The sequence below is a fragment of the Neofelis nebulosa genome, chromosome 1, assembly GCF_028018385.1.
Source record: "Neofelis nebulosa isolate mNeoNeb1 chromosome 1, mNeoNeb1.pri, whole genome shotgun sequence".
In the NCBI taxonomy this organism is placed as follows: Eukaryota; Metazoa; Chordata; class Mammalia; order Carnivora; family Felidae; genus Neofelis; species Neofelis nebulosa.
The window spans coordinates 3,515,533-3,529,919 of NC_080782.1; positions in this window are offsets into that span (position 1 = coordinate 3,515,533).

Below are 14,387 nucleotides of genomic sequence, written 5' to 3' on the forward strand. Positions count from 1 at the left end.
CTTATTGGATAAAGTGTTAGTATCCAAAATCCATAAAGAACTTATCAAACTCAACACCCAAAAAAACCCCCCAAATAATCCAGTGACTAAATGGGCAGAAGACACGAATAGACACTTTTCCAAAGATGACATCCAAATGGCTAATAGATGCATGAAAAGATGCTCAACACCACTCATCATCAGGGAAACACAAATCAAAACCACAATGAGATACCACCTCCCACCTGTCAGAGTGGCTAAAATTAAGAACTCAGGAAACAACAGATGTTGACGAGGATGTGGAGAAAGGGAAACCCTCTTGCATTGTTGGTGGGAATGCAAACTGGTGTAGCCACTCTGGAAAAGAGTATGGAGGTTCCTCAAAAAATTAAATATACAACACCCATTCTTGATAAACACTCTCAGGAAAATATAAACAGAGGGAAATTTTCTCAACATGGTAAGGAACACTCAAAAACAAACAAAAATACCTAGCTTACATCATACTTAATGAGAAGCAACTAGATGATTTTCTCTTAAGATCAGGAACAAGGCAAGATGTCCCCTCTCACCATTTCTACTCAACATCGTACTACAACTCCTTACTAATTCAATAAGGAAAAGAAAATTAAAGATATACAGACTGAAAAGGAATAAAACTTTTTGTTCTGCCTGTGTTTATGCAGACAATCCCAGAAAGTCAACATTTGCAACAACAACAAACCTCCCGGTAATAATAAGTAATCATCATTAGAGCTGCAAGATACCAGATTAACATACAAAACTCAATTGCTTTCCTATGTACCAACAATAAACAATTGGAAATTAAAACCCAATGACAATACAATTTACATTATCACCACAAAAATATAACATGTACACATGCATCCTAATAAAATGTGTACAGAATTTACATTTAGAAAAGCACAAAAATCGTATTCATGAAATCAAAGAAAATCAAAGACCTAAACTTCACAGTGAAGGAAATTATCAACAAAACAAAAAGGCAACCTACTGAATGGGAGAAGACATTTGCAAGCGAGGCCTCCAAGAAGGAGTGACTATCCAAACTATATAAAGAACTTATAGGACTCAACACTAAAAATAAATGCATAAATGCATAAATACATAAATGCATAATTAAATAAATAAATAAAAATGGGCAGAAGATCCAAATAGATATTTTTCTAAAGAAGACATTCAGATGAGCAACATGAAAAGATTCTCAGCATCAGTAATCATCAGGGAAATGCAATTTAAAACCATAAAGAAATATCGCTTTACATTTGCCAGAATGACTAAAATCAAAAACATAAAAAATAACAGGTGTTGGCAAAGATGTGGAGAAAAGGGAACCCTGTGCACTGTTGGTGGGAATGCAAGTCTTTCTGGGGCGCCTGGGAGGCTCAGTCTGTTAAGCATCTGACTCCCGATCTCAGCTCAGATCATGATCTCATGGTTCATGAGTTCAAGCCTTGTGTTGGGGCTCTGTGTTGACAGCATGGAGCCTGCTTGAGATTATCTCTCTCTCCCTCTCTCTCTGCCCCTCCCCTGCTCATTCTCTCTCCCTCTCTCTCTCTCAAAACAAATACATAAACTTAAAAGAAAAAGTAACAGTCTTTCCAAAAAATGGTGCCAGAAAATTGGACATCCATATACAAAACAAAACAACACAAAACAAAACAGAAAAAGAAAAAAAGAGTCGTCACAGAACTTACAGTTTTCATAAAATTTAACTCAAGATGCATCATAGACTTAAACGTAAAATGAAAAGCTGCAACACTCCCAGAAGCAGACATAGGAGAAAATCTAGTTGGCCTTTGGTGAGACACTGGGTGTTCAGACACAGGATCAAAACCATGGGTCTGTGAAAGGAAAAACGGAAACGTTCTGCTCTGTGAAACTTAACTGTTAGGAGATTGAAAAACGAATACACAGGCTGGGGAAAAATATGTGCAAAATCCATTTTTGATAAAGAATTCTGTCCAAAATACACAAAGAACTCTTCAACTCAACAATAAGAAGACCAACAATCCAATTAAAAGTGTGCAAAAGATCTGAAGCGATATCTTGCCCAAGAAGATATACATACGGCAGACAAGCATGTGAAAAGACCTTCAACCTCAGATGTCATTAAGGAAGTGAAAATTAAACCAATGATGAGCTGCCATTGCACACCTATTAAAATGACTAGAATCAAACAAAACGAAACCGGCAAAACAAAATTGACAATAACAATTGCCAACAAGGAGGTGGAGTGGTTAGAACTCTCATTCACTGTTTATAAAATAATGTAACATGGTTTTCCATCTTGGAAACAGTTTTATAGTTTCTGCCAAAGCTAAATGTAGTCCCACCATGTCTTTAAGCGGTTGCGTTCCTAGGTGTTTACCCAATGGAGTTAGCAATTTCCATATGCACAACACCTGCAAAAGTGTTGTAGCAACATAATCTCCAAAACCTGGAAGCCACCAAGGTATCCTTCAATCAGCGAATGGAGAAATAAACTGGGATACATCCTTACAATGTGACATTATTCAGCAACAAGACGAAATGAGCTGTCAAGCCAGGAAAAAAACATGTAGGCCCCTTAAGTGCATATTGCCAAGTGGAAGAAGCCATACTGAAAAGGTTACACTATGTGATTCAGACTATATGAAATTCCAGAAAGGGCAAAACTGTAACTGAATTTTAAGCAGAGCACAAGTGGCCACGGTTTGGGGTTGTGGGTTGGGACGAATAGGTGATTCACAGGGGATTTTTAGAGCAGTGAAATTCTTCTGAATGATACTCTAATAAGGGGGGTCCATTCCCCCTGGGCCTTTCAGGTTTTGTTTCCTGTAAATTCCCGGTTCCAGGTTGTCAATGTTTCCACTGAGTTCTTATAAACATTGCATTATGGGAATGCTACCTATGAGGGAAGCTTATTTTTGTCTGTCATATGTTACATCATTGGCATGCCCTTTCCCTAGTCCACCACTCATCTGTGACTTTTCAGAGTGCTCAGTTCAGAGTGAACATTTGTTATACAGGAAGCCTTCATCTTATTTTAATGCAGTGAATGTTAGGGTTGTTTTTTCCCACTTTCCTCCTTTTTATGCTTTATAGAAAAAAAAAAAAAACAACCCAGGCACACACAGAGGGCACACTGTATCTCCCAAAGCAACTTGAAGTTTTGTTTTGCTCATTTAGGTCTCTAATCTATCTGTAATTCAATTAATTTCATTTTCCATGTGGATAGCCAATTATCCCACTGGTTTTCAGGGACCTATCTTCCATGTGTTCCTTTCCTACATGAACATACAAATGTGTGTTTGTGTTTCTGTTTCTGTACCTTCTACCCTGTCCGATTGGTTCATTTGTTCATCTCAGTTCCTACATGACATTAAATATCACAGCATTATCATTATTCTTGCTGTTTGATAAGGTGAGATCCTCCCTTCATGATTCCTCAGAACTCTCTTGGCCACTCTTAGGCTATTACTAAAAGTAAGGATGAAACTATCTAGTTTTGTAGAAAAATATGAAGCATTTGATGTAAATTTAATTACATGTATGAAATAAATTAGAGAAAAAAAATGGTGTGCTTGCCCCCTCCATCAATTTGGGATGTCTATTCATTTGTCTTCTTTTATGTCTTTCAATAAAGTTTCATAGGCTTTAGAATGAAGCTCTTACATATTTGAGTGGCATATATATATATATATATATATATATATATATATAGTTGTTGCTATTTTGGGTGGGATTTTGAAAATTACATTTTGCAACTGGTTATTGCTTATATTTAAGAACATTATTGATTTTCTCTTTATTGATATTATACCCAACAATTTTCTGAGCTCTCCAATTAATTCTTACCGTTACCTCCAGATTTTTCTGCATTTTCCATGAAAATGAAGAATTCCATGAAGACAATCATATTATCTAAGAAAAAGCGCTCTTTTATATCTCACCTTCAATTGTTTTGCCTCAGAGTTCATATTAGAAGATTAATATAACTCACATCAAGAGAAAAAAATAATCCCTCAATCCATGCAAAAAAAGATAAAAAGGAAAAAAAACACCCCCATCAACCCACGAGGCTCCCTGGATTTCACACTTGGTAGGTTGGGACTAAGGACCACAGACACTGGGGTCAGGTCAGCAAACATATTTACCATTTGGACAAATATGTAGACAAAGAATTTAAGTCCCACCTTGCCATTTTTGCCCAAAGTCACAGCTAGCAAGTCATGAAAACACACTTATGTTTGAATATGAGTGGAGGCAACCTCTATTCCGCAGAAATGGAAATAAGTCCATTGGACCAGAGTCAGCAGCCACAGCCCAGGTACCCTGACATGACACCAATGTGTCACTGTCAGGCTCGAACTGACCATGGCTATCGTCCCCTGGCCCATTTTCAGTTAAGAGCATTACTTTTCACTTCCCACTATAAATGTTTAAAGAACGCACAGCATGCCAGTTGAAAATGTTGGCTATGACTTTGCTCCTTGAGCAAAGCTTACATCATGACTTGTGATGAGATCCAGCTACACGGGGCTTGGCTCCCAAACCCCGCGCTGGCTCCATATCTGGCCAAGGAGGCAGCACAGAGAACATTCAAAATAGACCATGAGGCTGTTCTAAGGCTTTGCTGAACTGTGCTGTCATTATACTGTTCTTATTAAGTGTTTTGAGAAGATTGACATGGATTTGCATTTTATCTGAGAGCTTCCTGGTTTCATTAAAAATATCTAGTTTCTGTTCAATTTGTTGATATCTACTGGAAAATATGCCTCAGCATAAAGGAATAGTACAAAACCTCAGTCTGAGGATGAGTTGGAAAAGCAGGTTGCTGGTTTTTCTCTCATGTCAATCTTCCCCTATCCTTGACAATGGACACCCCAAATTGTAGCTGGGCACATGATCGCACACAACGAAAATCCTATTTCCCCACCTTCCTCACAGTCAGAAGTAGCCATTTGTCTGTTTTCTGGATAATAGCATGCAATCAAATGCTGTGCTTCTGGCACAACCTTCCTCACCTTCCAGATGCAACGGCCAGAGCTCAAGAAGTCATCTGGAAGTGGAAAGGTTTTACCAACAATGTCGTAGGGGAGGAAGAATGCACCTTACTTCCCCCAAATCGTGGATCTCTGGGATGTCCACCTCCAAACCCCTTTCTCACGTGAAAGAATTAAACTTATCTTTTTATCAAAATCACTATTATTTCGTGTCTTCTGTCACTGAGAGCCACGCCGAATTCTCACCGCTACCAGGGGTCTACCATAATGCAGGTGCTATCGTTTGTATTGGCAAAACGTTGACAACATTCCCTTTAAAATTTTTTTTTTCCAACGTTTTTTATTTATTTTTGGGACAGAGAGAGACAGAGCATGAACGGGGGAGGGTCAGAGAGAGGGAGACACAGAATCGGAAACAGGCTCCAGGCTCCGAGCTATCAGCCCAGAGCCTGACGCGGGGCTCGAACTCACGGACCGCGAGATCGTGACCTGGCTGAAGTCGGACGCTTAACCGACTGCGCCACCCAGGTGCCCCAACAACATTCCCTTTAAAGATGGGGCAAGTGTCGAAAGATAGAGCACAGCTCTGCTTGAAAAGCTTTCTTTTGGTGAATAGAGCCAAATCCCCAAAAGCTATTAGAATACTTTGCTTCGTGGTGTTATTGCCCTGACCTCACTTCCTGCGGTCTCTACATTGCAATCTCTGCTGTATGATAATAAAACCAAGGTGAGCCCTTCACCCCCACGCCTCACTCTAATCCCATCATGGATTCTCATCATCTTCAGGAAAACTTACCATCCCAGTTCCTCACCATAACGAAGACACATTCTCTTATGTCTCCGTGGTTTTGCACAACCTACCCTATCTGCATGAAACAATCGATCCCAGTTGACCTCTTTCCAAGACTCAGGGCTTAAAAAAAGTTTTAACGAGGATCACCCCATGCTGGGTTCTGCAATTCCTCTGCAGAGTCAGACAAGCCTTCTCCACCTTCTTGAAAGTCCCCAGTGCAGAGACACCCTTTCTCTCCCAAGTTTCTATGTCTATGCAGAATGCTGTTATTTGCTGTGTGCCGATAAAAAAGTAACGGCAGGACGCTCCAGCCTCCACTTCTCCAGTACACGTGGAGTTTAATAAATCTACGGAACATCTGGAGTCCGGATGTTAAGTGAGATGGTCATGGGCAAGGGTCACTTGGGGGACACTTGACCTTTTGCTTCTCTCTTGTCCCATTTTTCTCGTCCCATTGCCTCATGGCATTCGTCTGCTGCCTCTCCCATAGGACTTTGCTGCCGAGAGTCATGTCTCTCTTGATTTCATCTTGACAAGCATGCTCCTTTCGAAGAATTCCTTTGAAAAAGAAACGTTAGAACGAATACCATGTTATGTGTATCACTGTGCATGCCCGGCTCCTCCGAGGGCATAAAATTCCTCGAGGAAGTTTGATGTGCTTTATGTCAACCACAGAGTGTGGTGCCAAGTACATAGAAGGTGATCAATATTGATTGGTGGAATAAATAAAAAACTTCGTTCTGCGGATTCATTCTGGATAATTCTTTCTGTGATGTAGCTCTTGATTTTGGTTTTATCCTTGTCCCGTGCACCTTATAGACCCAGCAGAAATGGACGTACTTGAAGATGTCTCCTGTGAAATAATCAACAAATATGCACATTCCTCTGGACTACACGGTAATTAACACAGTTCTTCATATGATTAGTACACGTTGTATGTAAGCTAAGGTCCCCTGTAACTGACTGTCATTGTAACTGGACTGGAACTAGAGTCATTGTATAACGAGAGAGAGAAAGAGAGCATGAGGAAAAAGGGAGGGAGAGAGAGGAAAAATAGGAAGGAAGGAAGGAAGGAAGGAAGGAAGGAAGGAAGGAAGAGCCGAAAGGAAGGAAGGAAGGAAGGAAGAAAGGAAAGGAAGGAAGAGCCAGAAGGAAGATAGGAAGGAAAGAAGGAAGGAAGGAAGGAAGGAAGGAAGGAAGGAAGGAAGGAAGGAAGGAAAGGAAGGAGGAGCCAAAAGGAAGGAAGGAAGGAAGGAAGGAAGGAAGGAAGGAAGGAAGGAAGGAAGGAAGGATTTCTACTGCTGCTAATTTTAATTTCATTTCTCTACTTGAAGGCTGTCCTCTGCCTATATATATATATATATATATATGTCTGTGTATATATATACACACATATACATATGTATATATGTGTGTATATATATATGTATGTATATATACATATACATATGTATATATGTGTGTATATATATATGTATGTATATATACATATACATATGTATATATGTGTGTATATATATATGTATGTATATATACATATACATATGTATATATGTGTGTATATATATACATATATGTAAATATATATGTATGTATGTATATAAATATATATATATATATATATATATTTTTTTTTTTTTTTTAGGACAAATTAGGTACCCACTGTGAGCGATGCAATATGCTAGAGGTTAATCCCTCCAAAAGATTGGGCTAGTGGATCATCTTTCTTCTCACAATTTCAAGTTATTTTATGGGACAGATGTGATAAACACTCAAATCTCTAGTTCAGTTCTCAATCTTAAATTTATTGACACATTCTAAAGTGTCCTCAGGTTAGCTCTGGTTTCCCTCTCCCCCCCCCACCCCGTCTTTATTAAAGAATAACTTTCAAACACCCACATGAACCACAGACATATACTGAGATGAAAGCTGGATGGTGGTGTACTTAGAAAAAGAGATTGAAAATGGTTTTATGTGTCCTGAGAGGACAGGGATGATAAAGCAAATCTCTGATTGGAAGACTGTAGGACCAGAGAAAGAAAAGACATTTGCTCAGGAATATAGAGATTTCTTTATTTGTTTTCTCTTATTTTCAAACCCATTGTGTACATTAAGGTTTGCCTTGGAGACCCTTAACCTGTCAGGATTATAAATGATTATTGAGTTTGCTTATCAAATATCCAGTGCTGGTTGGCTCGTCTGAATAACCACACGGATTTGGAGTTATGGTCGGAACCAGCTCTCAACTGACGGCTCCCAAATTGCCATCCCCAGAGCACCCCCGCTCTCCCGTCTGGTCTCGGGCTGCTCTGACTTCGGCGCTGCTCCAGGGGAGAGAAGCCACCGTCCTCCGTGCGTGGAGACCAGAGCACGCCGCGATGCGGGGTGGCTCCTCGGCTTTCTCCAACAGCTCGTGTAATTCGCTGCATCCCCTCGGGTTGACTCACGCTGACGACCGTCGAGGACACCAAACGATCCCCCTGTGTGGCACTGGGATGGGGTGTCAAAAATGCAGCTGTCTCTTCCTGCAGGGCTCTGAGCTGCTAATAAATGAAACGAGTGAAGAAAGGGACTCGTGCTCTTTACCAGCTTTCTACCATCGTCCCCTGTGTGCCACAACACAGAAGCATATGTTGCGTTTGAAAGCTTTGCCTGCATACAACATTGTCTGTGATGCATGACGTACCGACATTAATTGCACCTGTACCCGTGTCTACGCCTAAGTCTATAGCTGTATTTGAATCCACCTACCTCCGTATCTGCATCCCTATGTGTACCTATGTCTGTGCCTACACCTGTTCCTGTATGTGTATGGATACCTGTGTCTACATCTGTATCCCTGTGTGTCCCTATGTCTGTATCTGCATTTGTATCCACATCTGTATCTATAGCTATTGTATCATCCACACTGTCTGCTTAGCCGAGCTAATTATACCCAAGCGGACTGCGGGGATCCCTCTGCAGGGCACACATTCAGGAGGTTTGAGAGCAGCTTTGAGAGAGAACTGCTGCTACAATACCGCCAAAAAGAGAGACAGAGAGAGAGAGAGAGAGTGAGAGAGGGAGAGAGAGAGACAGAGAGAGAGAGAGCGAGAGCGAGAGAGAGAGAGAGAGAGAGAGAGAGAGAGAGAAACACCCAGGACACTCACTCATATCATCACATTTAAACATTTAGCCAAATTTGCCCCCCTCTCTTATTTTTCCCCCCGAGGAAAGCCCAGCCCCGCCTTCCCGTGGCTCCTCAGCAGCAGCTGCTTTCAGTCTCTTTCCGTTTCCTACGTCCTTCCTCGAACCCTCTTTACGTCCCATTTTTATTGGTTTGTTTCAGTCCTGTGTGTACGTCCGTTTAAATAGAAATAGCACAGCCTTACTCGTATCTGCGTGGCATGAAATTACAAGCAGGTGAGAGTTGAACAATTAATACTTCCTTTTTCTCCGTGGCGGCAGGAGCAGTGCCAATTTAATGCTGTTTAAGCTTATTATCTAATTGCATGCTTGTGCTAGCTTCAGAACCGGCATGACATGAAGGCAGACGCGGGCTCTGTTCCCTCTGCAGTAGAATATTCAATTATTTGTTCTGACTCATGTAATTCCCTGTATTCCAAGCTTGTTAATGTCATTACAGAGCTGAAATAAAGTGATTACTCTTAATGAGTATTTATCCAATAGGTAATGCCGCTCCCTCACCCTCCAGCTGACAGTGGACGAGCCTGGGTCCCTCGCCCCTACGCTCCCCTGCTCCAGAGGCGCCACCCACCCCCCATCTCTTGACTTTCCTGTCAGGGAGGCAACATCGCATTGCGGTGTTCTGTGAAATACTGTCAGATGATGGGGAAAAAATAAAAATCTTTTTTTTTTTTTAAAAGAAAAGGGAAAGGAAGAATTGCAACGTCCCCCGGCAGAGTTCCAGCTAATGACCACTGCTTCTATGCACTGGCAGGGATGACAGCTTGTGCTAAATGATAATGGCGTGCCTGCTGTTGGGTTTGCCCACTTATGTTATTTCTCTTGACATGGTTCTGGGGAAGGCCTAATTTTTTTGACATTTGACCATGCAAATTTGAGTCCTGATACATTATTCTGCATTTACATCCTCCCAGTGTTGCTGTTGAAAGTGTGCTACAAGCCGCAGGAGCTCAGCTAATAAAGGCCACCGAATGAAAGAAAGTTAAATATGAATGCAAGAGGGGGCCTAATGAAGGGCTGGCTTGTACATCTCAAAGATGACCTTCCAGAGACGAACGAGTGGAAAATCCTTTTTAAAGCAAATGGTGAAGAATGTAACCTCCGTTTTTTTTTTTCTAGAGTATTTTTAAAGGTTTTCAAATATATACCAACGGAAGAGAAAAAAGACCCCATTATATATTACATGGACGTTTTTATACTCAGCTTATCAGGTAGTGCTATTAACCAATTTCATGGTGGTGCCGGCTTCTCAAACCCTGAAATGCCTGATTCTGCGGGAGGCATCTTGATTGCCGGGCCTACGGATAGATCCTGTCTAAATTTACTAAGTATTTCCACATCCTCAAATGCCGTGCCTTTCGGGTCTCAGAGAACCCTTCCCTATTACGGATTTCTGTGTGTTTTGGAGCAAATCAAAATATATCCTACATTGTCCTAATCCCTGGGCCAAAATGAGAGACTGATTTAATAAAAATGAGATAAAAATAACTAAATAGTAATTAACAATAGTATTAAATAATAATACACTAAACGGACTTAAGAATTACTAAAAATAAGCACCTAATCCTGATAATGATGAAATGAATATTCACAAATTTTATTTTGTCCATCAACATTAATGTAGGTATTTTTAAATGCCCTTCTACTCTACAATGTTTGCGAAAAGAAAAAAGTAACTGCTTACTACTTGCCTATATTTATGTTTTTATTTTAGTAATCATTCACTTCACTAAATTGGCATTTCTTCATACATTTTGAAATGCTTATTGTGAAGAGTCTCTCTGGTCGTTAAATGTATTAAAAGATATCATTTAATAAGAAGGAGTAGTTGCGATTTGATAAGTATTAAGAACAATCCAGAAAATTGTTTGTAATTATGGAATAGACAACATTTTTTGTCCCTTCCTCTCTCCCTTCCTTCACCCTCCTATTCTTTTCCCTTCCTTTTTGTCTTCTTTTTTTCCCATTTCTGAGTACCCATTATATTTTTAAGCACTCACTCTGCTTCTCTATCTATCCATCACAAAGTGGATCTGAGCAGTGCACAAAAATAAATAAGACAGAGTGTCTGAACATAAGACTCTTGAAATGAGGAGTGATTAAGCAAAAATAGGAAGATGCAAAAAAAAATCCTTTGCTTAAAAAAAAATGTTCTTATTACCAGGAGGTTAAACCACCTACTTGAGATCAAAGGTAGAAAATGTAGCTGTCAATTTGATTTTTATGAAGGGGCTGTTTTCCTTCAAGCTTTCCAAGATGCTCTCACATCTGATTCTGTGCTTAAGTTGTTATTATTGGCTGAGCAGTGCGGTTCTAATCCCTTACCTTCTCCCTGCTTTCGTCTTCTGGAAAGTGCCGGAACGGAGACTAGACTAGAAGTGGCTGTAGCAGCTGCACACTCCATTTGCTCTTGTACTTGGGAGACGATCAGGTGGCAAAGCCTGAGATTCCACCACCGGGCAACCTCCACACACCCCGTCAGCAACAACCCCGGGTCCAAAAGCACCGTGCACGTTCTGAGACACGGGCTAGAACGCGTACCAAACGCAGACCCTCGGTTCAAAGGACGAGACAGATAACAGCACTTCTAAGAGGGCTTCCCATCACCTTCGGAGTCAGGGAAACATAGCAGAGTCCACGAACAGGGTCAGCGTACATTCTGTTTCTGTCAGAAAAGTTGCAAGACAGAATTTAGAATTTAGTTTTAAAAATGCACTTTGCATCTGTGTTTTTTAATTTACGTTTTAAAAAATAAAGAGAAAGTAAGTAAATGACATTGTAATAACCAGAGTTGTCGTTGCTGTTGTTGTTGTTGTTGTTGTTGTTTTCAAAAAAGTAGATAAAGGAGCTCAAAAGCTGGTTTTCCTGTCTGAGGAACATACGTGAAATGCCCTTCCTCACACAACAATTAGGATGTAGTCTTTTTGGAGAGCAATTATGGAGACAGACATCAAAATCTCCCTTCCATCATCCATACCCATCACACTAAGCTCCTATAAAACTATCTGGGCTGTGTTGGCACTCCGTAAAGCAAGCCCCCATTGTCTGGAGGGACTACAGGATTAAGCTAGAAAACAGGTGGCACCGTGAGCCAGTAACAGCCACACATGGCCTCCAGAGGCTGCAACAGACGTCTCCGAAACTTCTCCAGTGAGTCAGTGTGTTAGTCACCTCTAGCTGGGTAACATTAATGCCACACCCGCAGTGGCTTAAAGAAGCACGCTTCTTAGCTTATAGTTCCTGTGGATCACAAGTCTGGGCACAGATTAGCTGGGTGTCCTGTCCGGGGTCTGAGGAAACTGCAGTCCAGGTGTAACCCAAGTCTCAGACCTAATCAAAGGCTCTACTGGGGAGGAAGCCACAGCGAAGCTCCCTTAGGTTAATGTAGAATTTGGTCTCTTGGCAGCTGTAGGACTGAGGGCTTCAGGCTGTTGTCTGGATGTCAACCTGTGCTCTCAGCCAACCCCGGTTCCTTGCCAGGTGCCTCCCCTGTGGCAGCTTCCTTCTTCACAGACAGCAAGGGAGAGAGACAGCCGCACTCAAGCAAGGTGGCACCAAAATATTGGGTGATCCTGTCATGTCTTTATGTGCACATGGTCATGCATATCTCATTACGTTTGCCACATTCTGTTAGTGAGAGGTAATTCCCAGGCTCTGTCGTCCTCAAGGGAAGGGAATTACACAGAGGCAGAAATACCAGGAGGTTGGGGTCATGGGATTCAGTACAGCCTGTATTCACTCATTCACTGAATCTCAGTGAGTGGCTGCTAGGTATTAGGCAGGCAATGTTCTCGGAAAGGAAGACATGTCAATGAACAGAACAGTCATGGGGCTTAAATTAGAAAGGAGAGAAAAGACAATAAAGGAATAAACAATAAACTATTTCTCATATTGATAACTGCTGTGGAGGTTAAGAACAAAGAGAAGTAGAAAAAGAAGGGAGAGGAGGAGGAAATGAGGAAGGAGGGTGGTAAGAAAGGAAGGGAGAAAACATAGTGTGAGAGAAAACCCCAGGGGCAGGTCCTTACGTTGGGATGTTAGAGAAGGTCTCCCTGAGATAGTGACATTTGAGCTATGTCATACATGACCTTAAAAGGACACAACCTTGCAAGGACCTTGTGTGTGATAGAGTTTTTCAGTTGGAGTCATAGCAAACACAAAGGGAAGAGCAAAAAAGATGGAATGCGACTAGAGGCCCTCGTGAGCAACAGTTATACAAAAAGATATGAAAGGGGCAGGTGGGTGCTGGTAAGATATGGAAGCCATGGTGAGGGGTTCGGACTTAATTCTAAGGGCAACAAGGAGCCACTGGAGGGATTGGCCTTTGACAGGCACAGAGATCATTCATCCATCGTGGAAGGTTGGAAGGTAACGTGGCTCCTAGATGCAGGTTGGCTGTTATGTTTGGTGGTAAAATAGCAAGAGAAGTCAGTCTGGTGGCACCAGTGTTCTTAAATACAAATCAGGAAAGGTCATCGGCCCAGAGTGAGATGTTTTACAATGCTGAGAGGGTGGAAAGTTGTTTAGGAGAGCAGGATACCAAATATACCAAAGTGGAAGCAAAATTGGAAGAGATTTGATGGTCAATTTGAGAACCACTGTCATGAACTTAGGGTAATACCAGTAAGCAGCATTAAGTGTTTTTCTCTAAATGTGGAGAGTGGGCTTCACTTGGGTCTTCCAGACATAGGTTTTCTTTTTTAATTTTTTTTTTCAACGTTTATTTATTTTTCGGACAGAGAGACAGAGCATGAACGGGGGAGGGACAGAGAGAGAGGGAGACACAGAATCGGAAACAGGCTCCAGGCTCTGAGCCATCAGCCCAGAGCCTGACGCGGGGCTCGAACTCACGGACCGTGATATCGTGACCTGGCTGAAGTCGGACGCTTAACCGACTGCGCCACCCAGGCGCCCCCCAGACATAGGTTTTCTACAGATGACTATGACCAAAAAAAAAAAAAAAAAAGTAGCAAGAATAAAGGTGTTTTTAAGAGAATGTTATAATGACATCATAGGGACTCTAAACTAGTGAAGAGAGTTGAGGATGTGCTTGGGGGGAAAGTGAACAGCAGGCTAGGTCCACAAAAGGATTTGGTGGGGGGGAGTTGCAGATTACATGGGAAGCTACTACTTAAATCAGAGTGGGAGATTTGGATCAGCATTTCAGAGTGGTACCGATACCAGGAGTGGCAAAGACCAGTTGGTAGCCTTTGGAGGGGCAGCTAAGGTCCGATGGATGGAAAGAGGCCATGACCCAATGTGGCAGCCCCATTTTCTGCAGCATTCATGTGTATGTTGAGTTCCTGGAGGAGTATGTCAGATGCGAGGGTCAAGAGAAACAGCTTCTCATTCTAGGGATTGCGCTCTTTAAAAAAATAAAGGGAGGTCCATAATTGTCAGCTAGTGATAGAATATGTTCC